This window comes from Biomphalaria glabrata, chromosome 10, assembly GCF_947242115.1.
Source record: "Biomphalaria glabrata chromosome 10, xgBioGlab47.1, whole genome shotgun sequence".
Classification (NCBI taxonomy): Eukaryota; Metazoa; Mollusca; class Gastropoda; family Planorbidae; genus Biomphalaria; species Biomphalaria glabrata.
The window spans coordinates 367,862-394,199 of record NC_074720.1 but is presented as its reverse complement, the minus strand read 5'-3'; the positions used below and the strand labels follow the sequence as shown (position 1 = coordinate 394,199).

General features: G+C 36.7%; 1 pseudogene; it reads left to right on the top strand.

The window, feature by feature from the left end:
- Window positions 1-4,563: 4,563 nt before the first annotated feature.
- The window catches only part of LOC129928732 (dynein axonemal heavy chain 6-like), a 105,549-nt pseudogene continuing 83,774 nt past the window's right edge, over window positions 4,564-26,338 (top strand).

Sequence of the window (26,338 nt, the reverse complement as noted above, 5' to 3'; positions counted from 1 at the left end):
CCTGGCTGATTCAGGCAATATATTTTATGCTCTAATGGCACTATGGAGAAGAAGTACTTGCTAAAATGTGTTCTAGTTTATAGGATAAGAAATGTACCTTTATCGTTGTGTCTGAGTTTCTTTTTTATTGAGTTGTATTTTTGCATTTGTAAGTTATGGCTCAATGTATTATTGCTACTTTATTGTCATTCTTCTGTGCTAAAGTGTCTATAAATTGCGTGATTTGACTATTGGCGTTACCCTAGTCAGATCTGAATATTTGTTTGCTATAAATCTCGAGGCCGCGTCTGTTCGAATGTCTTCATGTTTTCTTCAGTTGAAGGTTTGCAAAATGTTTTACGTTCGTATGTTCTTTCAGATTTGAAGATAATTTTATCCGAGCTCAAACATCGAGCAGGTCAACGCAGGATGGCAGTGGGCAGGGTATAAACCAAGGACCAATGGGACCTTTCGAATGACAGTCGAGTGTGCATACCACACGCCCAGGCAGCCAACCCAAACAAAGGACGCATATTGAGATATTCTAATATTCACATATACTGATGTCACATAAATTAAATACCCGATTTGAAATTCTGAACTCGGAATAAGAAAAAGGGAAAACATAACATAATCTGAATATTCTGAATGAACTTGTTTGACATCTTGATTAAGTTGCCAGCTTTGAAGGACGTGGTCAGCATTCTCTAGATTAGTGTTTCCGAAACTGTGTTCCGCAGAACTGTAGGGTTCCGCGAGGCCTGAATAGGTGTTCCGCGGACTACTAGAATAATTAACTAGTAGGCCTGTTGTTACGGCGCCTTCGATATGTCACGGAGGTCACGGTTGTTACCGGTCGTTGACTTGTAGCACCAGACTGCTGGAAGACAACTAAACCGTTGTTAGGCGTAATGCATCTTAACTTAAAAACTTCAAATAACTTGAATAACTTCCTTTTGTGAACAAACTAAATAACATTTTAATTATAATATAAACAAAATCAACTTGTGATTAATGAAATAGATGTAGTAGCCTTAAGTAATAATTCATATTTCTTAACAAAATCTAACTCACTACAATAAATCAACCGTTCAGTCTTCCGTTCTGGAGTCGTCTGTCCTAACTAAGACCAAATGACGTCAATGCCACCTATATTGCATCATTCACAACCGCTAACCTCTCCCCACCCTTACCATATAAATACACACACACACACAAACACACCATAACAAGGCCACCACGTGAATAGAAAAAATAAGCGAAGTGCTCAGCTAAATACTCAGAATGTGCGAAGTGTTCCTTTAAGGCAGGGGTCTCAAACTCATATCAGCATGTGGGCCGCAGTGGGAAGTAACAACCAGTCAGCGGGCCGCACCACGAAAAGAGTATGTTTTTCCATTAAATTTTACGAACACTGCAGTTAAATGCTAAAATAAAGTTTTTATAATTATTAATTACATTTAGTGTAGTTTATAACATGCACAGGCAGTTTAGATTACTAAAATAAGTTGACGTTGTGTCTGTCACTAATAAAAAAGCAGAAACTGTATTTCCCTCCCCCCCCCCCCCAAAATAAATTACTAGGCCAACTGCAGTTAGCTCGTCACTCATGTTTCTGTCCACTCATCTGAGAGCATTTGGCAGAGACCAGACCATCGACGTTAGGCATGCAGTCGCGTGTAGTGGCAAGCCGCAAGGTTGCTCTCAGATGCTCATCAGTCAGTCTTGATCGTAATGCTGTTTTGTTGATCTTCATTCTGGAGAAAAACTGTTCGCAAACGTACGTACTCCCAAACATCGCTAGAATTCTAGCAGCTGCGCAGAATAAGTTTGGAAGCTTCTCTCTGGGAAGAAACTGGTAGAAAATCTGGAACGCCAACTTCAGCGTATTTTTGCTTCAGAACAGTGTCACACTGCAGGTCCAGTAGATCCATCTGGACTTCCTCTGGAACGTTTTTCACGTCAACTGCGATACAGCAACTCTTCGTATTCCGTTTCTAAATCAGCTAGACATGACACAAACTGTCTGTGGTTGAGACCCCGTGCACGTATGAAGTTCACCGTCTTTACGACAACATCCATCACGTTCTTCATTTGTAGACTTTTGCCACAGAGTGCTTCTTGGTGCTGAATGCAATGTATGGCTGCAAAAGGTCCCGCCAAGGTGAGCTGATTCCGTTTCTCTACAATTAATCCAACAACACCAACCTTCTCTGAACACATTGCTGGTGCACCGTCCGTAGCCACTGAAACAAGTTTTTCTCACGGTAGCCCACAGCTGACAATACAAGCTTCCAAATCTTGAAACACGTCTCGTCCAGTCGTCTTTCCTTTCATGGGTAGTAAGTCCAATAGCGCTTCAACAATGTTCAAGTTTTCGTCGACCCCACGAATAAATACAGCACAGTATGCGGTGTCTGTTACACCAGTAGACTCGTCCAGTGCAATGGAATATGCTACAAAGTCTTTTGCAGCGGCAATCAGTTGCTGTTGAACATTTGTCGCTGACTCGCTAGCGGCCAGCGGTTAGAATCAGGCCACCGTTCACCCAGTTTCTTCTGAAAGCCTAAGCGGTCGGTGGGCGACAGTGACACCTCATTTACTGATTTGTGGAGTTGTAAATCATTTCACGGCTGATATGTGGTCATTGTAAATTTTATCTATTTTTTTTTTTAATTTGCGGAAGTGTCCGCGGGCCACACAAAATAGTTTCGCGGGGCCACTTGTGGCCCGCGGACCACGTGTTTGAGACCCCTGCTTTAAGGAAACAGTTTGTGAAACACTGTTCTAGTGACACACGTTTAGTTGCTCATGCTATAGCGCCGACTTTTATCTAGGTTTGCTCTCAGTGGACAGTGACTTGAAATACCCTCCCGTCTTAAAAATTAGTATATGAAAAAGAAAATATTAAAAAATACTTTTAGAAAAAAACTGTACAAACTTTTTACCAGACAGACAGAGAGAGTTGATATACGCTTAGTAAAAAAAATGTGTGGCCGCCTGTTCGAGTGATATGCGTTTTAATGCTAGTCGTCAATGACGTCATCCCCTGACGTCACGCATGAGGTTTGGTCTGGAATGAATTATCTTCATTTCAAAATAAGTGTACGAAACTTGAAAAAACAAAACTTTAAATTGGGAGATCACTTACACAATCAACCTGTCTTTACACAGCTTAGATCAACTCACTCTGTCTGGTCTAAAGTTTTAACACGTTATTTCTCCCATACCCATTCTTGGATCCTGCTTAAATTTTGCACAATTATTCCTCGGTGAAGTAAATACATGAATCGATAACAAAAAAAATTAACCAATTAATCAATTTTTAAGTACTGGTAATTAAATATTTTGTTTAATGCCAACAAAGGAAATTAATCATTTAACAGTCACAGATATGCTAAATATGTAATGTAGGGTTTCGTCCCCATAGATAATTGTACACGTTATTTCTCCCACATCTATTTTCGGATCAAGTTGAAACTTTAAACATTAATTTTTTTTGTACCTAAAAAAACATGAATCAATTAAAAGTTAACCAATTTGCCAATGGACCTCATTCACCAATTGTAAACAAACAACATTTAGTCACGTGATTTTATTGATAAAACAACGGAAAAAAAACTGTCACGTGGCAACCAACATGAATTAAACACGAGATCGTTAATTATATAGAAGAGATAGAAAACCACGTGGCTAAAAGTTGTTTGTTTACGATTCGTGAATGAGGTCCATTATATATTGGTTATCAATTATTTTGATATGGAAAAATTAAAATAGCTTCTACAATATTGAAATTTATTGTTGCGAAGGTGGAGTTCTTCCTCCTATAAAAGTTTTTTTTTTTTTTAAAGTATTTCTATATTTTGCCTTTTTCTTGTTCCTATTCGTGTCCAGATTGTGTATCCAGTACTTCTGAAAGACCTTTTTGTTCCAGGTTATTTGCATTGCTGGATAGGAGTAAGATCATTCAAAAATCTATTCAGAAAAGCAACAAGTACACTACAAACTTAAATTCCTGTTTTTTTAAAATTATTTTTTAAATTAGATTTTAGATCTATATCTAGACTTAGCTATCACAATGGCTTGTTCAATTAAATGAATCATCTGAACATGTTAAGAGGTGGGGAAGTTAACAACGTACACACATTCTACATTCGTAAAATGTTTTATATGTTTCGGATGTTCCTTCAGGAGTTGAAGATAATTAATTGCTAGTCCAAACCTCCCGCAGGACGACGGGGGATGGGAGCGGGCAGGGTTTGAACCCGGGACCCTCGATGAATCTGAACGACAGTCCAGCGTGCAAATCGCACGACCAGGCAGCCATCCTCAACCAGGCAGCCATTCACGACCAGGCAGCCATTCAAACAATGAATGACAATTGATCTATATTTGTTTTGATAGTATTCCTTCTTATTTAGATCGATCTAAAATTACTTAATTCGAGATCATCTAAAATTTAGAGCATATAAAGTTTAAAAAAGAAAAAGCGAAGACCAGAAAGTGAGGACTTAAAATTATAAATGATGGCTCCCCATGTCTTAGAAGACAATGGATGCTCCCATTAGATCTATAAATACGAATTAGAAAAAAAGATGACTTCCGCAACACGTTTTTATTATTGACGTCTGAAACTAACATGACTAGCTAGCTCTATTGACTATTAGACTTTAATTTACAGTCTGGTATATAGACGCTAGATATTTCATCACGGTAATCTAGATCTTTATAGTTACTAGATCTAGAATCTACTCTAGTATTTTCTGAATTATTCATAAATTTCATACATTTATAAATCGATGGCGATGAAGACCACAGCCCAGGTACAGTGTAAGTCAGTGTAACTGTAATGAGTGTAAGTTCAATATAAGTTCAATAGTTGTAATTTACTATAGTAGTTTATGCTATTCGGACACCTATAGGCCCAAATTTGAAAGTTTAACTTTGACAGCGCATTATTTTACAATGGTTTGACATAGAAAAGAAAATGACGTATATCAAAATCTTCTTTACTTAAACTTAAAGGAGAATAAGGATGACTACTTATATTTACCCTAACCTATATTTGTTATTATATTTAAGGTCAAAGAGGCCGTGTATTTTCATTTAATTCGGACACATTTGACCCACATTATTTGATTCCGGACACCATAATTTATTTCGGACAGTCTCTATATTTAGGCATCAATAAACTCAGATTTTAATTCTATATTAACATTAACTAAATTTTAAGATCCCCAGGCATAGCCCCTCACATGAAATCATTACGATGTTTTCAAACTATGCATAAATACGAACACAAAAAATAAAAATATGAACACACTTATTCTACCAAAATTAGGTCACTGGAATAGTGATTTCTGCACCGACTTCTGGAATTATTTTATATTTGTTTATTTTATGTGTGTTGAATGTTTGGGGTTTTGCATGATTAGATGTGTGTTGAATGTTTATGTTTTTTTGCTTATTAATTTAATAAATTTCTAATACAGATGATCTTTTGTAGTATAGTAGGCCTAACTGAATCCTCTATATTCTCTCTATATAAATCTAGATCTATCTAGTAGGTCTAATCAGTTATTCCCAAAGTGGTCTATATAGACCCCCAGGGGTCTACGAAGACTTCCAAGGGGTCTACGAAAGTGAAAAAACTAATTGGGGGTCTATGAGATGTCCACGGGGGTCTACGATAATAGATATAATTTAAGCACGTTGTGACATTAATATTTACATCCTATTAATTTAATTCTTCACACTAACATATAATGTGTGCATAAGTTAATCCTTTAAATATTTATCCTGCTATTCAAACGAAAAATTGTTGTATTTAATTTCAATAATTATTAAAGTAACTTAATTGTGTCTACATGTAAGTAATGTTTAGCAAAAAGAAATGTAAACTGTATAGCGTTGATTATTTAAAATTGTTCATTCCTTCCTTATCAAACATGCCAATTGCCTTTTTATGGCGATATTAAACTAATTACGCTTGAGAATCAACTGAGACAATGTCACCCTGACAAAAAAAATTAGAAAAACTTAGACCCACAAAATCTCTTCAATGTCATATAGAGAAGATCATGGTTTGTGGGTGTCTTACACTATCTGTTTACTTATAGCAAAATAGGCGCTTGGCTACTGAACCTGGGCTCCTGGATTCGAATCTCTGTGAATTTTTAATTTCATGATTTTTAAGGCTCCCCTGAGCCCACCCAACTCTAATGGGTACCTGACTTATGTTAGGAAAAGTAAAGGCGGTTGGTCGTTGTGTTGGCCACATGACACCATGCTCGTTAACCGTTGGCCAAAGAAACAGATAATCTTAACACCATCACAAGATCTGAATTTTTTATGACAAAACACGTAAAACATTAAAGGTAAAACATTGATTTTACCAGCCGTTGTAGTTGTAAACACTGTTTCACACAAACCTACACCTGGTATTATTAAAAGAACTGCTTTAAGCAACACTACAGTTCAAGGACACGTCAGTGGCATGAGTTATAAAATTAAAAGCTTATTATTATTTGCAAACGACATATATACAGTTTGGGATCAGCGGTGTCACAGGCTATGACAGGGTGTAGTGATGTGTGTTGCAAACTGCATTAGAGTCGCCGGCTCCTTTCTTTTTTTTTACTCAGAATTGACCCACAAAACCTTTCCCATGTTTGAATTTAGTTGCAAGGCAGGAGAGTTTTGAATTCATTACTTCGGCTAGGTGGGTAGCCAGCCAAGGCTAATGAGCCCTTCATGCTTAACGCTTACTGGCTTCGCCCCTTCTCCTGATAGTGATAACATGTTTGCGGACTCAATATATGAGCAACACTTGAAAGATCAAGAAATACGCCAGAAACTGCTCTTTGCGAAAACTTTATTAAATAATTAATATTTAATGTTTGAAGCACTACTTCATTGAACAACAAATTCCTGTTTGAAACACATCTGTAGCAACGGATGATAAACCTGCAAAAAGACATTTCCAGTTTGTTTGGTGATTCCTGCAGTACATATTAATTTTTATTTTAATTGGTTTCAATTTGAATTTTATCAATAAAAAAAAAGATAGATCTCTATAATTTAATATGTAGCTTTAAATTACTTTTTCACTTTTCAACTCACTACAGATAGAAATTAGTTGTAAAACAATGTTGTTGAATTTGAAAAAATTTGTAAGTTAAACAGGGGGTCTACCGAAAACCAGAAAACAAGGCAAGGGGTCTACGAGAGAAAAAAGTTTGGGAACCACTGATATAGATCTAGATAGAATCTATAAGTCTATATTCTATATATCTAAACTAAGATGTGTTTCTCCATACAAGATCCTCTGGAAAACTATTTAATGTATCAAGGCTGCGGGCAAAAACCAAGGTTAGGAAGCTACTCGTCAGGGAACCCCTGTATGCTGATGATGCAGCTATTGTGGCTGATTCTGATATTCAGCTACAGTCCATGGTTGACAAACTATCTGCTGCTTGCCAGAAGTTCGGCTTAAACATCAGTCAAAGCAAGACTAAGATACTTGTCCAAAACACAAACACTGCACCTCAAGTAAGCATTAATGGCCAACCACTAGAAGTTGTTGATCACTTTTGTTACCTTGGCTCCATCATATCCAACAACACTCTACTGGATAAAGACATAAACAACAGGATAGCCAAGGCAATGGCCACCATGTCACGGTTGCAGAAAAGAGTGTGGGACAACATATTGCTGACTAGCAGTACCAAAGCCCTAGTCTACCGGACCTGTGTGTTGAGCACCTTGCTGTACGGAAGTGAAACATAGTCAACCTACTCATGGCAGGAAAAAAAGCTGAATGTCTTCCACCTCCGATGCCTAAGGCGGATCTTTAAAATAAGGTGACAAGATAAGATAACCAATGAGGAAGTGCTACATAGAGCAGGATGCCAGGACATCCGCTATGTTATCAGCAGCAGACACCTTGGCTGGCTTGGCCACGTTCGTAGAATGCCAGTAGGTCGACTTCCACAGGACATCCTGTATGGCGATCTAATAGAAGGCAGGAGAGCCGCTGGTCGCCCACTTTTACGTTATACGGATGTATGCAAACGCGACATGAAGCTCTTCAAAATCGACACTGGCAACTGGGAAGAGGTGGCACTGGACAGATCCACATGGAGAGAGAGCATAAAGGAAGGGTCACACACAACAGAAGCAGAAAGAAGGGTGAAAATGCAACGGCGCCTGGTGATTATATATGCCTAACCTGCGATCGCAGCTGTGTATCAAGGATTGGCCTCTTTAGTCACACAAGAAGTTGCAAAGGGAAAAGATCGTCTCTCGAGACGTAAAATGCCACACAGATATTCTATATATATAGAAATCTAGATCAATGTGGTCCCTACTACTTAGTACTAGATCTAGGTATTCTAGTATTACAATAACACTTACTAAGAAAGTGAAAGTGCTGCCTGTAAAGTGTAATGCTGTATTGTTGCATGATGTAGAATCTTAATGCATCTAGAAATTTAGTCTGACCTATGACTAAGTCTGTACGATTTATGACATTATGTATAATCTATATGATGATCACATTATATTATCACATATATGATGTCCTCATAACTAGGTTTATCACTACATCTATATCCTATAGATCTAGTCAATAGAGTCTGAATAAACTCATTGCTGCGAAATGCCTGCAACAGTATTCATGATAGTCAATGTGACAATAATATGATTCATAAAGACATCTAGATCTAACTACGTCTATAACAGTTAAGATTACTGAGAATTCTTTGATATGACTTGAATCAATCTAGATCTTTAATTAAGTCTATAACAATAAAGATTACTATGATAACTTTGATATGACTTGAATCTATCTAGATCTTTAACTTAAGTAGTCTTATTCTTAGTCTCAGAATCAGAGAATGGCTGTCAACTGTCTTTGTTGTTGTCACCTTCTCCTTTCAGCTTCTTCAGAGAGTAGGCTTTTCAAGAACAAGAATCATGAGTCTATAATATTCTTAAAATATCGTTGCTTTAAATTTAGTATGTAGTTTAGAGTTTAGTAAAATCTTTCCATTCAGATCTCTCTTTAGCTTTTTATCTCTATGCCGAAACTCTAAGTTGTTGTAGATCTGTCGCTATATCTTCAATCCATTTTATTTATGTTCTGCCCTTTGTTTTTTGTTGGTATACTTTTTTCGCTCCTCTGTTCTCTGACATTCTTTTGGGCAAATCTTCCCAATGTAATCTGCTCTTTTTTATACATTTTTCTAAGGATTTGTTATCTCCAAGTATTTAGCAGAGTTTCTGTAGTTTTTGTCAGTGCCCAGGTCTCACTTGCATACATGGCTACTGGTCTTATGATGTTTATATATACTTTTTTTTTCTTTTCATTGATATACACTTTACTTTTGCTTCTAAGTATGTGCTGGGTGCTATAAAATGCTTGTAGCCTGCTGCTAGTCATTCCTTTTATTTCAGCCAATAGGCTATTTTAAGATCTGCTTAGCAAAGGAAGTTTTATTATTATTCTCCTGTGTCTGCAACTCTTAATAATGAACCAATTAGTTCATTTTTTCCAATACATTCTGAGACAATGATCTTTGTCTTAAAAAAAATAAAAGTATCATAAGGTTCCCTTTGATTCTCCAGACCATCACACTAATGAAATAACACAATAATTTTCTGGCATAATGATCTCCACCTAACAAACCAAACTATGTCAGTGACATTACTTTAGCAGACGGTGCTACTGTTTGTCAACATCACTTGTTTTTTTATTTAGCATGTGAGGCTACTGAAAAACAAATCCTCTCTCAATATTTTTTGGAAATAAATTTATTTGTTTGGTTTTATATATTGTAATGATTCTCTCCAACAGGCCTTCTGTAAAACACAGATCAACACAACACATCCAACTCAAGAACTTGACAACAAGAGTTCCAAAATAATGTGGTTCTTAATAACAAACAAATCACATCCAATACTGCACAATTGGCTACAGGATACACTGGCTAAAAATGCTTTACTAAACTCTAAATTGCTGTACTGCCATACTAAACTCTCTATCTATTCTGGACTCATACTGCTTCACTCGAGAATTCACTATCCCCTGTCATCATCTCTTGCAATTCTTAGGAGGTTTGTGTTAGGATGTAATAAATTTTCAAATCTGAAGGAATATCAGAAACATGTAAAAGCAACAAACAGCATGATCAATGACCACATGAATAGGCAGGCATTCATCTGCATTACTAGTATCTAATTCAATAGATATATATATATATATTTATATATATAGATTTATATACTAATATTTAATTATTGTGCTTTGTAGCCTAGATATAGCCTAGGTATTGTGCTGTATACTGTGAAATATATGTACTGTATAGCCATATAGTGCTACAGAATGTAAAATATAGCCTAGAAATTGCACTATAAATTTAGTTTTTGATAGAGTTACATGAGTTTATTTGAATATATGATTAGTTAAAATTAAGTGACCATGTATTCTCTGACCCAGTTTCTAGAGTCAATAGCTTGCCTTATTTTCTGTCAGTAATAAACATAAATATAAATAAGTTGACACTTGAGTTAACTTCAAGTGTTCTCCTTGATTTCCTTCCCTTAAGTATACTGCACTATTCAACACATTCAGAGAGGAAGCAGCAGCACAAACTTCACAATTTTTGAGTCTTTCTGTTTTGTTGTTGTCATGTTCTCCACTGCTGGATATGGAGAATTTTCCCCTGACATTTGGCTGGGCCAACTCTTTATGATTCTAACCATTACCCTGGCCTTTGTTTTTATACCTAGCCATGTAATCATACTCAAGTCTCCCAATCTAGCTAAGTAAAGGGATACTTTACTTTACTACAAACATTCCAATGGAACTTAAACATTTTAACTCATTTCTTCTAACTGGTTCATTGTTATAAATCCATTCTAGATTCAAGGAATCTTAGCCACATACATGGAAAGAGTTAACTGTGGTGGAGACTACAGTTTGGGTCTATCTAAGATCAAGAAGCATGTGATTGTCTGTTCTACAACATTATCTCTTGACAGCCTGATAGACTTCCTGAATGAGTTTTATGGTAATCCTAACTTAGAGGTGAGGCCATTGCTTAAATATAGGACCATTAATAGCACTTTAAAAGAGTTGTACTTTAAGCCTCTTATAAAATAACAAAACTACTACAGATTTGATGAGGTAACCTCAGCTTGGGAGTTATTTTACAGAAGATTGAATCATATCAACTTGCAAAGAGATATGTGGCTAAATTTTTTAAAATTGAATAACAAAATAGTTTAATTTTGTCAGCTATTTCGCTTTGATTCTCATGGCATAGAACTTATAACAAAACAAACACAAATGAATAGTTAGACTACCACATGATAAAGAAAGGCTTGAGGTAAGTAATCTTTAATCATGGGTTATGTTGGCAAATGACATGCAGGTTTTTTTTCGTCTTTCTCCCACAAAACTTCAGAGGCCTCTAGGATATGGCAGGGTTGCAGGTGGTCATGACTTCCACAGTATGATGTGGAGGGTTATAAGGGAAAACCTGCACAATCTATTCACCCTAACACAAAAAACTTCCCACAAGCCTCAGCTGAAGGCACGGTGGCTAAGCGGTAAAGTCTAGTAATGTGCTTCTCCAGTTCCGCCGTATGGTAACGTGGTCGATTTGATTTTCTGTTTTATTGTCTGGTGAAACCCATGTCACTTTGTGGCATTTTTTGTGGGGGAAAATGCTGCCTCCTATCACTAATTCATTAAATGTGAAGAAGTCTGCAAACATTTCTCCATTTTCATTTATGATGCCAAGTCCCAGGGTGCCCATACTTTTCTCTCTCTCTCTCTGTGTCACTTCCCACTTTGGCATTCGAGTCTCCCATGAGGATCAAAACATCTCTTGTAGGTATTTTGTCAACTATACTTTGCAGTTGGTCATAAAATGTATTTTTGTCGGTATCACTTGCAAGGTTGGTGGGAGCATAGCACATAATGATATGAACATTTTTGAACTTAGACAAAAATTTTGCTCTAATTATTCGTTCTGAAACTGAGACTTTTGAAAGCTTCCTTGTTTAGTAGTAGTGCTACACCATTTTCATGTAAGTCATCTTCTTTTTCCTTTCCAGAGAAGAGAAGGGTTTCTCCTAATTGCAGTCTTGTTTCACCGAATGTGTTCCATCGAACTTCACTCATTCCCAGGATCTGTAGTTTGTAGTTGGCCATTTCCTTTGCAATTTGTGCACATCTACCTGGTTCTAGTAAAGTACGGACATTCCATGTTCCTAAGTTAAATGCTGCCTTCTGAATAAGGAAGTGTTTCTTTTTCATTGGTTTAAGTAGAGTGGTCGGCCTCACAGGATTCGTTTGACTTTCCCTGCATAGCTTCATAAGTCTCCTTTGTGGAGCTCTACTTTCGCCTCTGACAATGTTTAGTGTTTGTGTTTTTGTTCTGGTTTCTATAACACTATTTTTTCAATGGACAGGTTGTTAGCCTATCAAACAATCCCTGTGTCCCGGGAAGGGGGATGCACCTTTTGTCTGGCCTCTTTCCTAGCAGACCTGTCTGGCTTGGTAGTACCTGCCAGGAGTGATGAGCTCCCGCCGGTATAGCTCTGAGGGTCATTGAGGCACTCAAGCTGTCCCACCACGGCAAGGTATGTGCATCAGGTGTGCATCTAGTGCGTCAGATATTTATAAAGTTAAAACCAACCTGGAAATCTCCTCACATCTCAAACAAGACTAAACTAAGAATCTTTAACTCTAATGTCAAGGCTGTCCTACTGTATGGTTCTGAAACATGGAGAACAACTGAAGCCACAACAAAAAAAAAATACAGACCTTCATCAACAGATGCCTGAGAAATATCCTAAAAAATACACTGGTATGACAAATTAGAAAACACCAAACTGTGGGAGATGAGTGGACAGAAAAATATAGAAGTGCCGATCTTAGAGAGGAAGTGGAGATGGATTGGTCACACCCTTAGAAAAGATACCAGCAACAGAGCTAGGCAGGCCTTAGAGTGGAACCCCCAGGGAACAAGACTCAGAGGAAGACCAAAAAGAACATGGCGACGCAGTGTACTTGAAGAAGCAGAGAAGACCGGTAAGAGCTGGGAAACCATTAAAAAACTAGCAAGAGACTGTGGAGAGTGGCATGTTTTTGTTGAGGCCCTATGTTCCATGAGGAACTCAAAGGAGTGATGATGATGATGGAAACTGAGCATCACTAGTCTTTGGCAAACTCACAACAAATATTTTTCAAAGACATGAAACAGCTGGGACTAAGGGTTAGATTATGTCAGGGTAGACAAAATCATAGGCAAATACAATAAGTTCTTAGCAACTTGAAATATGGTGTCTAAATGTAGCCTTCTTTATTTCATTTTTGTAATGACCAAATGATGACAGACAATTAATGCGTGTATAATCCACATTTTTCATTCCAACAAGTACATCTGTACAATAAAGTCTCTATTTTCATATTTATATATATATATTTTTAATATTTTTTTTCAGATTAACAATTGACATCCCCCCATGACAATGTCATCAGGTTTTGGCAAAACAAACTTTCACATCAGGCTAGAACCAAGATCTTTGTGCTGCTTAGAATGGGGAAATTGGGAAAGGTAAACTTAGATCTTAGTTGTTATTTTGAAAAATTCAATTTTTCTTAGCACTCTCATAATATAACATACCCTTGGTGAAGCAAAATCAAATTTGCTGCCTTGCAGGATGTGGAGGGATCTACAAAGGGTTAGAGCAGCTTACACAAAAATAAAAGGCAGCTATTGATAGAGGCAAAAGGCTCACTCCCCCAGACGGTTGTGCGCAGGGCTAACAAACCTGTCATATAAAATGAATACGCTGACGAAAGCTTCAATTTTTCTAAGCACACTTATAATATAACTTTATGTCTCTCACAACATACTTTATGGCCAAGATAATTAGGATGTATTAGAATGCATACTCCAACAAACCTCTGTCTAATAAAGATAGAGAAATTCTGGATTTTGTGGGGCATAAGATAGTACAGTAAGAATGCAAATATAAATAATATGTCAAATAATAGTAGGTCTAAAAAAATACTGTAAAATAACAAAACATGTTTTTCCTGCTAACAATGTGTCATATACTGGTTCATACAAATAACAAACCCCCAACCTATAAAAGGCACTGACGACATAATAACAGAAAACCTTAAAAAGGCTGAAACCTTCAATAAATATTTTGCCAGCATTAACAAGTCAAAGCCAAGAAAACAACTGGACCAGGCCTTCAGTAATATCTTAAAGAAAGAAGAAAAAGCTCCAACAGTCAACTGTCAGATCTTTGACACTCCCTTCACTCTACATGAGCTCAATACTGCCCTAAAAAGCCTCAAGTCAAGAAAATCCCCTGGACCCAATAAAATAACAAATGAAATGATTCGGGGACTAGGACCACAGGCCCAAAACTGTATACTTAACTTTATCAACCATACATGGAAAACTGGAGACATACCACAGGAATGGAGAACCGCAAACATAATACCCATTTTAAAGAAAAATAAACCACCTGGAGACTCAAAAAGTTATAGACCAATATCTCTAACATCCAACATTGGCAAAATGGCAGAAAAAATTATCAATAACCGACTTTATTGGTGGCTAGAAAGTACTTGCTCACTCCACAATGCACAAGCTGGCCTCAGGAAAGCAAGTAGAACAGAAGACCACCTCTTTCATTTTATCCAGGACACAGTGGAAGGGTTTCATGAAAACAAGCACACTACAGCAGTATTTATAGATTTGCAGCAAGCCTATGATAAATGTGGAGAAAAGGTCTATTTTTGAAGATGAAAAAAATGAGCATCCATGGAAAAATGTACAGCTGGATCAGGGCATTCTTAAAAAACAGAACCATTCAAACCTGACTCGAAGGTGCCATCTCTAGTAAAAAAAGTTTGGAAGAAGTACTACCACAAGGTTCAGCCCTTAGCTGCACTCTCTTTCTAATCTTCATGAATGACCTCCCGGACTTCATTTCGGTCACTTTATGCAGATGACCTTTTAATTTGGACTACAGAGAAATATCCAGTGCTGACTAGATCCAAACTAAATAGAGCCCTCACAACTATCTCCACATATTCAAAATTATGGAAAATGGAAATACTGAAAAGAAAAGTCAGTTTATTCAATCTTTAGCCACAGCAACAAAACAGCAAAAAGAAACTACATCCTAAAAATAGACTCTCAGCCAATAAATAAAGAAGAAAATCCAACATATCTTGGTGTAAAACTAGACCAAAGACTCTCTCTAAAACACTTTATGGCAGATTTAAAAGAAAAGGCATCACAAAGATTAAACATAATAAAACACCTAGCAGGAATATCCTGGGGAGCTGAAAAGAAAACCTTAAGACAGTTATACACTGGATATGTCAGATCTGTAATGGATAACTGTCTCTCCATACAAGTAGCTGCCAACAAAACCTATCAATCATCATTAGATACAATCCAAAACCAAGCCTTGCAGCTAATTAGTGGAGGTATGAGAACTACTCCCACAGCAGCCTGTGAAATAGACTCCAATATTGAACCTCTTAAGTTAAGGCGCAACAGAGCAGCATTAGAAGCTATTGAGAGATACAGAAGGTTGGAGGACGATCATCCTAATAAATTACTAACACAGAGAAATAGGAAAAACAACCAAAAAAAGCAAAGGACTCTGATCCAACTTACTGACGAACTAGCCCTAAAACACCACCTACCCAATAAAAGAGAAAAAATTACCAGGTTTTCAAACATTACACCCGGACTAAACTACAAACAACCAACCATCAAAACACATTTACTAAATAACACCTTAACAAAAGAATCAAATCCACTGGAGCTCAAAGTAGGCACGCTTGAAACAATCGAAAGCTATCAAAAAACAGCTATCCATATTTATACAGACGGATCGGCTTTCAAAGCTACCATCAATGCTGGTCTTGGTGCCTTCCTGGTCTTCCCTAAAAATAAACACTTTGAGATAAGCGCACCCTGTGGTGATTACTGCTCAAACTTCCAAGCCGAAATTGAGGCAATTACCATAGCACTCCAGACAGGGGAAAACAAATTATATGAAGGAGTGCAACCACCATCAGATATTGTTGTCTTTACAGACTCCCAATCTACTCTGCAAGCACTTAACAGCAGCACCTCAAACAGCCCAAGAGAATTGACAACACTCATTGTGATAATCCACCAGATGATATCAAAATTAAATATCAATATTACGCTACAGTGGATCCCTGGACACATTGACATCATGGGAAATGAAAAGGCAGATAAGCTATCAAAGGCAGGTTCATCTATGGAACAACCAGATAGACCTGTTAACTACCTCACCCTAAGGTCAATGTTAGTCAACAATCACAAAGAGGAGTGGCTCAACCAATGGGCATCAGGAAACACAGGCAGAGCCATGTACAGAGAAATGACTACTCCTAACAAACTGGACAGTATTAACTTCCTCCCCCGCAAAGAACAATCTACAATCTTCCAACTAAGAACAGGACACACACCACTATTAAATTACCACCTGAGCAAAATGAACTCCACACAACTACCCCTTTGCAGACATTGCGCCCACCCCTTTGAAACCGTAAACCATATCCTCTTTGAATGCCCCTCCCTAATCCACCTTAGGCAGACCCTACTTCCACTACAGCCCAATAAAACCAACACCATGTACGGCAGTGCTGAACAACTGAAGAAAACAGCACACTTTTTTTTCCTTGGCACAGTCTGCAAAAGAGCTCACAGCTCAGCAGCACTAAAGCTGGCTAGAAGAAGAAGAAATACTGGTTCATCTATCTCTGTGATGTTTTTGGATAACAATGTTGAATTCTTGATTGAAAAAAAATTAAACTTATCAAAGGGCAGTAACTTTGGTCTACACTACATATAAAGTTCAGTTTCTGAACAACTTACACATCAATGTTATAATGTACTTTTGTTATCCAATCATTGTGTTTCATTTGTCAGGTCTTTCCACATTGTGCTTACAAGAATGCCACCAGGTGATTTAACCAGTTAGTTAAACTCTTGGCAGAGCATGCTTCAGGAGGAATATTCAACTTTATCATTCCCTTGTGATTTTCTTCCATTGACCCATATGCTTTCAGTCCAATAGTTGTGTTACTTGAAGACCAGTAAGTATAATAAAATATTTTTATAAGTATAGGCAATGAAATAAAAAAAATTCCTAGGTCTCATCATCTCATCTCTGCCTGTTGTCTTGTCTGTGGCATAGGCTACCAACCATCTTCCTTTAGGAGTCTCAGTTCTGGGCGAGTCTCTCCAACTGCTCTCATGTCTTAAAAAAAATAGGTAAAGTTCCCATTTCAGACCTTGATGCATATGATGTTAAGGTCATCTGTTTCTTTGGCCAACAATTAATAAGAAAGGTGTCATGTGGCTAGCACAATTACCAACCACCTTTACTTTCCCCAACTAAATTCAGGTACCCATTAGAGTTGGGTGGACTCCGGGGTGCCCTAAAAATCCCCAGGTTTTGAAGCTAAGCACTTAACTATTCAGCCACTAACTCCCCCTCCCATGTCTTGCCCATCTTAAACCTTCAAGCTGGAGGTCCATCTTCTTCCAGGTCTGTGACCTCTGTTTATTTGCCATTTGTTATTACTGAAGCTAAAGGTTTTTCCCTATGCCCAAACTTCCTCCTTTCTCAGCTGGGCTTGGGATCGTACTATGGCGTAGTTTTCTGCACAAAATATAGTAGTTTTTTTTCGTGTCACATCTTTTCATTTTTAGTTGTTTTTACTAGTATGAGTTTATAAAGAAATATCTTGAATTAGTATTGTCTATCAAAATTTTTTAGCATTTTTTTAATAAAGTGAATATTTTAATAATAGCCTTTTGTTTTTTTTTAAATGTTTCAGGCCTGATGCTTTGTTCCTGGATACATTAGCTCATTTCCCATTGGTCTGTTACATGACTGGAAGTATTTGGAGGTACAGTATCTAAAGTATTATCAGTAACTGATCCTGTTTCTTGTTATTTATAGACGTATTGGTAGTTACTATTAATGTGTTAATCTAGTTGTTTATTTGTTCTATTTGTGCTTTAATCTAGTCATTCATTTTTCCCTATCACTTCGTTTCATTTGTCCCTTGACTTTTGGTCTAGGGGTACTTTGACAGCTCACATAACCAAATGCTTCCACTTTACCTCATCAGCAGGTGTTCTTAGCAGGATATTAAGATCTATTATTTTATGTTATCCAGCCAGATTGACCCTTTCTTCATGTTCCCTCCACTGTACCTTGAAGAATGATTTTAGGCAATGAGTCATGTCTTACAATATGACCAAACCAGTTCATCAGCTTTCATCTCTTCACAGTATTGAGGAGCTCCTCCTTTTTGCCAGCCAGTCTTCTTTTCCTGGTATTTGATACCCTGCATTTTTCTGTTCTATTCTCTCAAAGACTTGGGTTTTTCTTTCAGTCAACCTCAGCATTAAATGTCAAACTTTAACAACCTTATAGAACATAGACCACTAGCCAAGAATAAAGTTTTGTGTATTTAAATAAAAAAAAAAGTAATGAGTCCATGTTAGATCTAGCTAGTTTGAGGTATTGAAATTTTTAAGATTTTAAACAAACATGTAGTCAGTATAATATGAGATGAAATGAAGACTAGCCCAAACCTTCTTGTGAAGGCAGCCTTGGTGTGGGAAGCATTGAGATCAGACTGATGTACATATCACACAACCAGGCAGACATCCTCACCATTTAATTGCATTTATATATAAAGTCTAGTTACATGTGATTTACATTTTGTCAGTATGTCACAATGGAGTAGATCAATCTTAATGTTGTGTCTGTTCCAGCGTGGATGATCTCCTAGCGGCTAGAATCACTCAAGACAGTTACCTCTAGTGGTTGTCAAAAGAAATCCTGATTCTAATTATGAAGGGAAAGAGTTTCTAGAGGATTCCTCCACCATTGTTGCCATTCAGAAAATTGTTAGGTAATACATTTCTTCATTGCATTACAGTAAAAAAATAAATTTGTTTACTATGCAAAATAAGAACATAACCATTGGTAGCAAGCCTGGATAATTGTTAATCAATTTGGTAGTTCATTCTACACAAATTTTATTATGAGTTTGTATGATCCAAGAATGGCAATATCTGAGAGTCTAAAGATGAAGAATAAGGGCAATACAAATAGATTGTTCACACACACATGCATGCATCCATTACTTTATTAGTATGAATAATAAATAAACAAAATCTATATCAGAACTTTCAGAGTCATGGATAAAAACTAAATAGTTTAATTGCTTTCTAATTAACAAATTATTTTTGTGCATTTCTTTTTTTTTTATGTACATATTTAGCTAAAGAATTACCTTTTGACTGAAAAAAACTCATTTAGTTTTAGTTTTGTTCCTTAATTATTGAATTCATACATGCAGACACTATGCAAATAATGTATTGAATTTTGAATATTTATTGTAGATCATTATTTGGGACAAACATGTTAAAAACATTTTACTAGCTCCAGAGTTTAGACTTAGTTTAACTTCAAAATCTTTATCAATAGTTAATCAGTACGCTAGTCATCAACATTTAGTTTGTTCTATTCTGCTAGACATAGACCACTGTCTTTTAGGTCTTGTTGCTTAGTTTAGCTTGAATTTTCCATTGTCCTCTCTCTATGTCTCTCTTGTTTTTTCCTTCTGTCCCTCTTTCTTTCACTATTCTTGTCTGGGTCAGTTTATTCTATTCTCATTCTAAGTATGCAAGTAACATAAAAAAAAGTTTAAAAAAAAAAAGACAATTCCTCCTTTATGAAGCTGACAACTTTTTGTAAGAATGATTACTTTGCTCGTAACTCTTAATAACTAATTCTTCTTCTTCTTCTTCATCGTTCTCATTGTTATGTTGGAGTGTTCATATGACTAGACCAATACATGAGATGAACTGCGCGGTGGTTTCCAAATCAGGGAGCTCTCCATATAGTTTTCTTTCTATTGGGGGGATTTGGGGCCAATGTCTTATATGGGCCTCTTGGTAAAGAGAGCAGTTTTGGAGGACGTGGTCGGCATTCTCTGGTGATACTCCACATGGGCAGATTTCACTGGCTCCAATTTTGAGCTTCCAGAACATGTGTTGTCGCATTCTGTTGTGTCCGGTCCTGAGAAAGATTAGACGTTGGTTTTGTCGGGATAGCTTATAGTAAGCTTCATCTTTCTTGTGATTTGGATGAGAGCTCGTCCATTTCTCATTTATTTTGTTTACAATTAATTTCTTCATTTCTTATGGATAGAGTGCAGAGTTTATTTGAGAGTTAGTTCTCCCACTCTTGGCGAGTGTGTCAGCCTTCTCATTTCCTTCTAGTTGTATATGGGCTAATATCCATTGAATAACAGTTTTTTTGCTCTTGTTGTTGAGCTTTGTAAGTGCTGTTCTGAGGTTTTTAATAAAAGAGGAATCAGAGTTTTGCAAGCTTTGGAGGGTTGTTTTTGCATCGGTTAGCAAGACAATCTGACTGTGAGGGGAACTTGGATGATTTGCTAGCATGGTAGCAGCAGTGCTAGTGCTTCCCTTTCTGCTCTGTGACTGTCAGAGAGCTCTCCAGTTGCAATGGATTTTTATAGTTTTCCTCCATCTGGCCATTCGATAAGTATTCCAGCTCCTCCATTTGTGGTGGCTTTATGGGATGAGCCATCCGTGTAAACTCTGATCCACTGATTGCTAGGGTAATTGGTATGTAGAGAACAGTTCACTATTTCCTTGAGCTCTGTTGGTCTGTAATCAGATTTTCTTTTTATGTTTTCAATATGGTCCCTTATAGTAGGAATAGGGCTTTCGTCCCAGGATGGAAATTCGTTATAGTGTATCGAGGATTCCAGAGTAATTTTGTGTAAGTTGGTGTTTCTTTTTTAGGTTTAGAGATTCCTGTATGAAATTGGTCCTTTTGAGATGTTGTTTGTGCCAGTTTTGTGGATTTTTGTTCTAAGTGGGTGCCTTTCAAAGGTTTCCAATTTAGTGAATTGGGAAAGGATTTTTATTTCTCTTCTTTCATCCAGAGAGATCAGGGCAGCGGTTTCCTCCATAGTTCTAATGGGTGTTGTTTTGATTGCTCCTGTCATTATCCTTAAACCAATATTTTGAACCTTGTCTATTTTTCTTAGGTTGGTTTGGGCTGCTGAGCCCCATGCTGTGGCACCATATTCTAGTACAGGTCTTACATAACTGGTATAGGTCTTTTTCAGGATGTTGTGATTAGCTCCCCAATCTGTGCCAGCTAATTTTTTCAAGAGGGATAGTCTCTGGATGCCTTTACTCTGTGTTTTATCTATTTGGTTTTTCCAGGTTAGTCTCGGGTCATAGGTGACTCCAAGATAAGTAGGGCTGTCATTTTTTTCTAAAGCTTCCTTATCTAATGTTAATTTTATTGTTTGTTGTTTTGTTGACAGTGAGAATATGGTATATGTTGTCTTTTTTGTGTTAATGGACATGCCCCAGTCTTTGGACCAATTATTGAGTTTATCAAGAGCATCTTGTAATCGAAATTTCGATGTTCCTACATATTCTTCTGTGCTAATTAAGGCAAGGTCATCTGCATACATGCTGCTTTTAACTTTTTTGGGTAGGTTTTGATTTAGATCGTTTATGAATATTAGAAAAATTGTTGGGGATAGGACTCCTCCTTGAGGGACGCCATTTTTTATACCCACTGTGTGGCTTCTTTGTCCTTGCATGCAAACTAAGGCTTTTCTGTTATTTAGGTATTCCTTTATCCAGTTGTACATTCTGTGGGATATGTGATGCTGGATTAGCTTGAGCAAGAGACCTTGTTCCCAGACTTTGTCAAATGCTTTTTCTAAGTCAACCCACACAATTGTTGTTGCTTTCTTTTCTTGAAAGCCGTCTTCTATTTCTTGTGTGATGAAGGCAATTTGATCTTCTGTTGATCTGCCTTTTCTAAAGCCAGCCTGGGCTTCAGTGAGTAGGTTATTTGACTCAAGGATCCATGTCAGCCTTCTATTTATCACTCTTTCCATCAGTTTGCAAGTACAGCTAATGAGGATGATGGGACGGTAGCTATCCAGTTTATTTCTTGGTTTGCCGTGCTTTATTATAGGGATCATAATGGCTTTTTTCCAGATGTTTGGAATTCTGCCAGATTTCCAGCTAGCATTGAATATTTGTAGCAGTTTTCTTTTGGCTTGAGGACCCAAGTGAAGAAGCATGTCATTTGATAATTTGTCTGGGCCCGGGGCTTGTTTTGGTTTGAGGACTTTTAGGGATTCATCTAGTTCCTTCATTTTAAGATTAGTGGTCATTCCCAAGGAGTAAGCTGGATTGTTTTCTTTAATTTTATCTTGGATTTCTGAGTTTACATCTTTATTTCTACTTTCATTAATTTGTATTTGTCCTACGCTTTGGAAAAACTTAATGAATTCATTTGCTGCTATGTTGGAGTTCAGACACATATTGATCTCAGACTTTTGTATATGATAGAGCTAACCATTTTTATCATTGTTCTTCAACATCAATTCTGTTCTTAGGTTGTTCTAACAATATGTCAAATGATGTGGACCCGTGATGTCACAGCTATTCTTAGAGACTCTCGAACAGTTATCAGGGGAATGAGGGACTTCGAACAAAGAAGCTTTACAGTAAAAATTTTTATTTGATTTTATATTTCACAAAACTTATCTTTTCTACCATTATGTATCAGCACTTAAAATATATCAGTACTTTCAAAATCACTTTCTATCAACAGGAGTTAAATCTTCTAGCTGGGGCAGTGAGAGGAGAACTTCCTAAACTGGCACGAGCTACACTCTGCGCTCTTATTACAATCAATGTTCATGCACGGGACATAATTTCAGAAATGGTGAAAAAACAGGTCAGACATTTTTTGACATTGAACTTTTTCATCTTCCTAATATTATTAAATTCCATTTGATGGCTAAATCAATTTTTTTGACATCATTAGAAAATACATATTGCTTCATGCAACAAAGACCTCTTCTTAAAAGATGACTGGTGAAATGTGCATTAAAAATATTTTTAAATGAAATGTATTCATTGTAAAATCTGTAATGACAACACCTTATAGTGCCCCAAGTACCCTATCTATCCCTCCATGCTGTGCAAAAAGAAAGACCATTTTGTGTGACCCTTGAGGTAACAGAAATGTTTTACATGCAGCCCTGAGATTACGAAAAGCTTTAAAATCTTGTATTAGAATGTAATATCTATAGCTAATATCTTAAAAATAGTATGTCTGAAAAAAAATCAAAGCTTTACAAATTAATCAGTCAAATGGAATTTTAAAAATGGTAATCCATTGTAAAAAAGACAAAATCCTAATTGTCCCAAATGTGGTTAATTATGCCTATATTAATCAGCACTCAAGACTTCATGGTCAAAAAAAAAAAGAGCGTTTAGAAAAACATCGTTTAAATAAACACAAGATCTTCTTTTTAAAAAGATAGAAAGGAAAATCACAAGTTACAGTTTCATTCTTTCGCTTTTACAAACTGTGTTTTGGGAAAATTTTTTGTTTTTAAAAATAAAGAATAGTTTCGGTAATGGTGATGAAATGTAGCACAGTGCTTTACCTCTTTTACATTTGTAACTATAGGACTCATTTTAGTCTCTTTAGGTCTGTGTCAATATCATCTGCATATAAATAAAAAATCTTTCTGGGGATCAATATAATGCTAGGAACAAAACAAAAACATTTTCTTTTCTGCACATGAATGGAAACATTGCATGTGCATTCAAAACATTTACAATCTAGAGGAAATATATCTTATATATATTTCAAGTTGTAAGTTGTAGCTGCTGGCAGTTTTAAAATCTCTTTAGCCAAGTTTTTTGGTGTGGCATTTCTTTTGATCTACTAGATTCATGAATCTCTTTGGCCTTCTTTCATTTGTTTGTTAAATGAAGAAACAACAAAACTTGTGTTGACAGGTATCAGAACTTTTAAGTTTTGACTGGCAAAAACAACTCAGATATTATTGGAATATGGAAGTGGACAACTGTGTTGTCTGAATGTCAATTGCTGTCTACACCTATGGCTATGAGTACCTTGGAGCCTGTCCTAGACTAGTGATTACACCTCTGACTGTAAGTTTATTGATATGGGTATCGTTGGACTATTTATATTTTTCCAAGTGACAGGCATATTTGTTTGATCAATTGATAGGATAAATTAATGTCAGGATAAAACATTTGAATAATATGACATGACCTGACTAATTTTCAGAACATGCCTAGCTGACTATTTCAGGATTCAAGTGGATATTTCTATTGAATTAAAAAAATAAAATATTTGAATAACTAAGTTGACATATCCATTTCATCAATGATTATTAACTGGGCAAACACGTTTAACAAATTTACTGAACACAACAGAATTAATTGCTAATAAATTCTTTAGTTTTAAATAAACTTAATAGCAATGCTTTTAGTTTTAAAAAAAACAGCTACCACTTTTGTGTAGATCCCTACTTTTAAATTGTAAATTCTCAGTTGCTTAACTAGCCTGAAGATTTTATGATTAACATATTAGTACCTTATTCATTAGTAATCTAGTAGAATGGGAGCTCAAAATCTGTAAGTGATGCCAGATGTTACTTTTTGACAAATAGTTATAAGCACAATCAAAGCACAATCATAGAGACATTGACAAAATTTTTTCTCCCTCCTAGAAGGATAAGTTTCATCTTTCTAGTTTATGCATTAAAACAGCAACCATCTCTATCTTTAGTTTTCTATTCATGCCACATTGCTCATTCATAGGACAGATGCTATCTCTGCCTTATGGGAGCCCTACAACTTGATCTAGGTGGAGCACCTGTAGGTCCAGCTGGTACTGGAAAGACTGAAACAACTAAAGATTTGGCCAAAGCTTTGGCTATATGGTGTGTAGTGTTTAATTGTTCAGACAGCTTGGATTATAAGGTGATTAGGACCTTAAATATAATTATGTTTCTTTTATAAAGACTTTATTTGAATTAGTGAATATTGAATATTTAGTTCAAATTGTTCATTGACTTATTATTATTATTATAGCTTTTATATAGCGCTACTTTTATGCTTATAGCATGCTCAGAGCGCTTTTGGTCCAATCTCATTTGTGGACCGGTGGGGGGGAGGGGGTATCTAGGAGTTGGTTTTCCGTGCTGCCTTTAGGCAGAGACACCATGGCTGAGGGGCAGACAAACCATAGCTAAATGGTATAGAGAAGCTTACTTTCATTGAAAAACACCATGGCTAATGGCTTACATACAGACATGTGACTGATGAGACTGGGTGACATAAACACTACAAAACTGAATGACATATAACTCCACAAGGCTCAGTGACTTAGATAATTATATAACACAATATATTTTAAGATAAATAAATTCTATAACAGAAGTAAATTAATCCTCTCTAGATTTATATTTTTGTGTGTGTTTTTATTGGCGATGCTCTAGTGTTCTAAACTTCATGTATTTCTTAATATGCTATTGGAAGGGAAGGCTGCTTCCATTTTCATTAGACTAGGCTCACAAGTCTGATAAAACTAAAACTCACCCCAAAAAGATGCAAGTCTACAATACATGCGTTCTGAGTACAAAACATGGTCAATGTATGTGAAACAATTCCCCACCTCTGCCAAGTGGATGTGATCAAAAGGAAAAAAAAAAACAACTTTTGTGGTGATCCCTACTTCTAAAAAGAAAATAGTTGCTTAACTATCTTGATGATAAAGGTGTGATCATCATGTACAAATGAAGCTTTCAGAATGCATCAAATCATATTGTTGTAAACCTGGTGGTGACACAGTTGGGGGTAGTGCTGTGTGTTTTTAGCCTACTCAAATCGCCACAGTCCAGTGCAGGATGAGCGGTCAACTGTGACCAGTGACAGTACACGCCAGTTCGGCAACAACCTGTGTGTAAATATTACGCACGCAAGTCATGGCGATTGTGATCATTCTGAGTGGCCAAGAACGTTCCATCCCATTCTAGAAGGCCGGTAGAGACTCTATATAAGAGTGAGTGTGTTATAAAGACTGCACTTCACGTTACCTCACAATGTGACCAGACGAGGCGAAGTTAGAGACAGACGGTGTGTGAAGTCAGGCGGAGCTAGGCTAGGTTTTGGACAGTTAGTGTGATGTTGTTGCCAACCGTACAGTATTTCTAATGTATTTGAAATTAAATTGCTACTGTTACTTTGGAGCCCTGATGAGTTGTGAGGTTCTTTGAGTTTGTTGTGTCGTGTGGTGCAGTTTGAAGAGAGCCTGGGCAGTAGAGGAGAGATTGTAACAATAACAAATAGAAGAGCATATA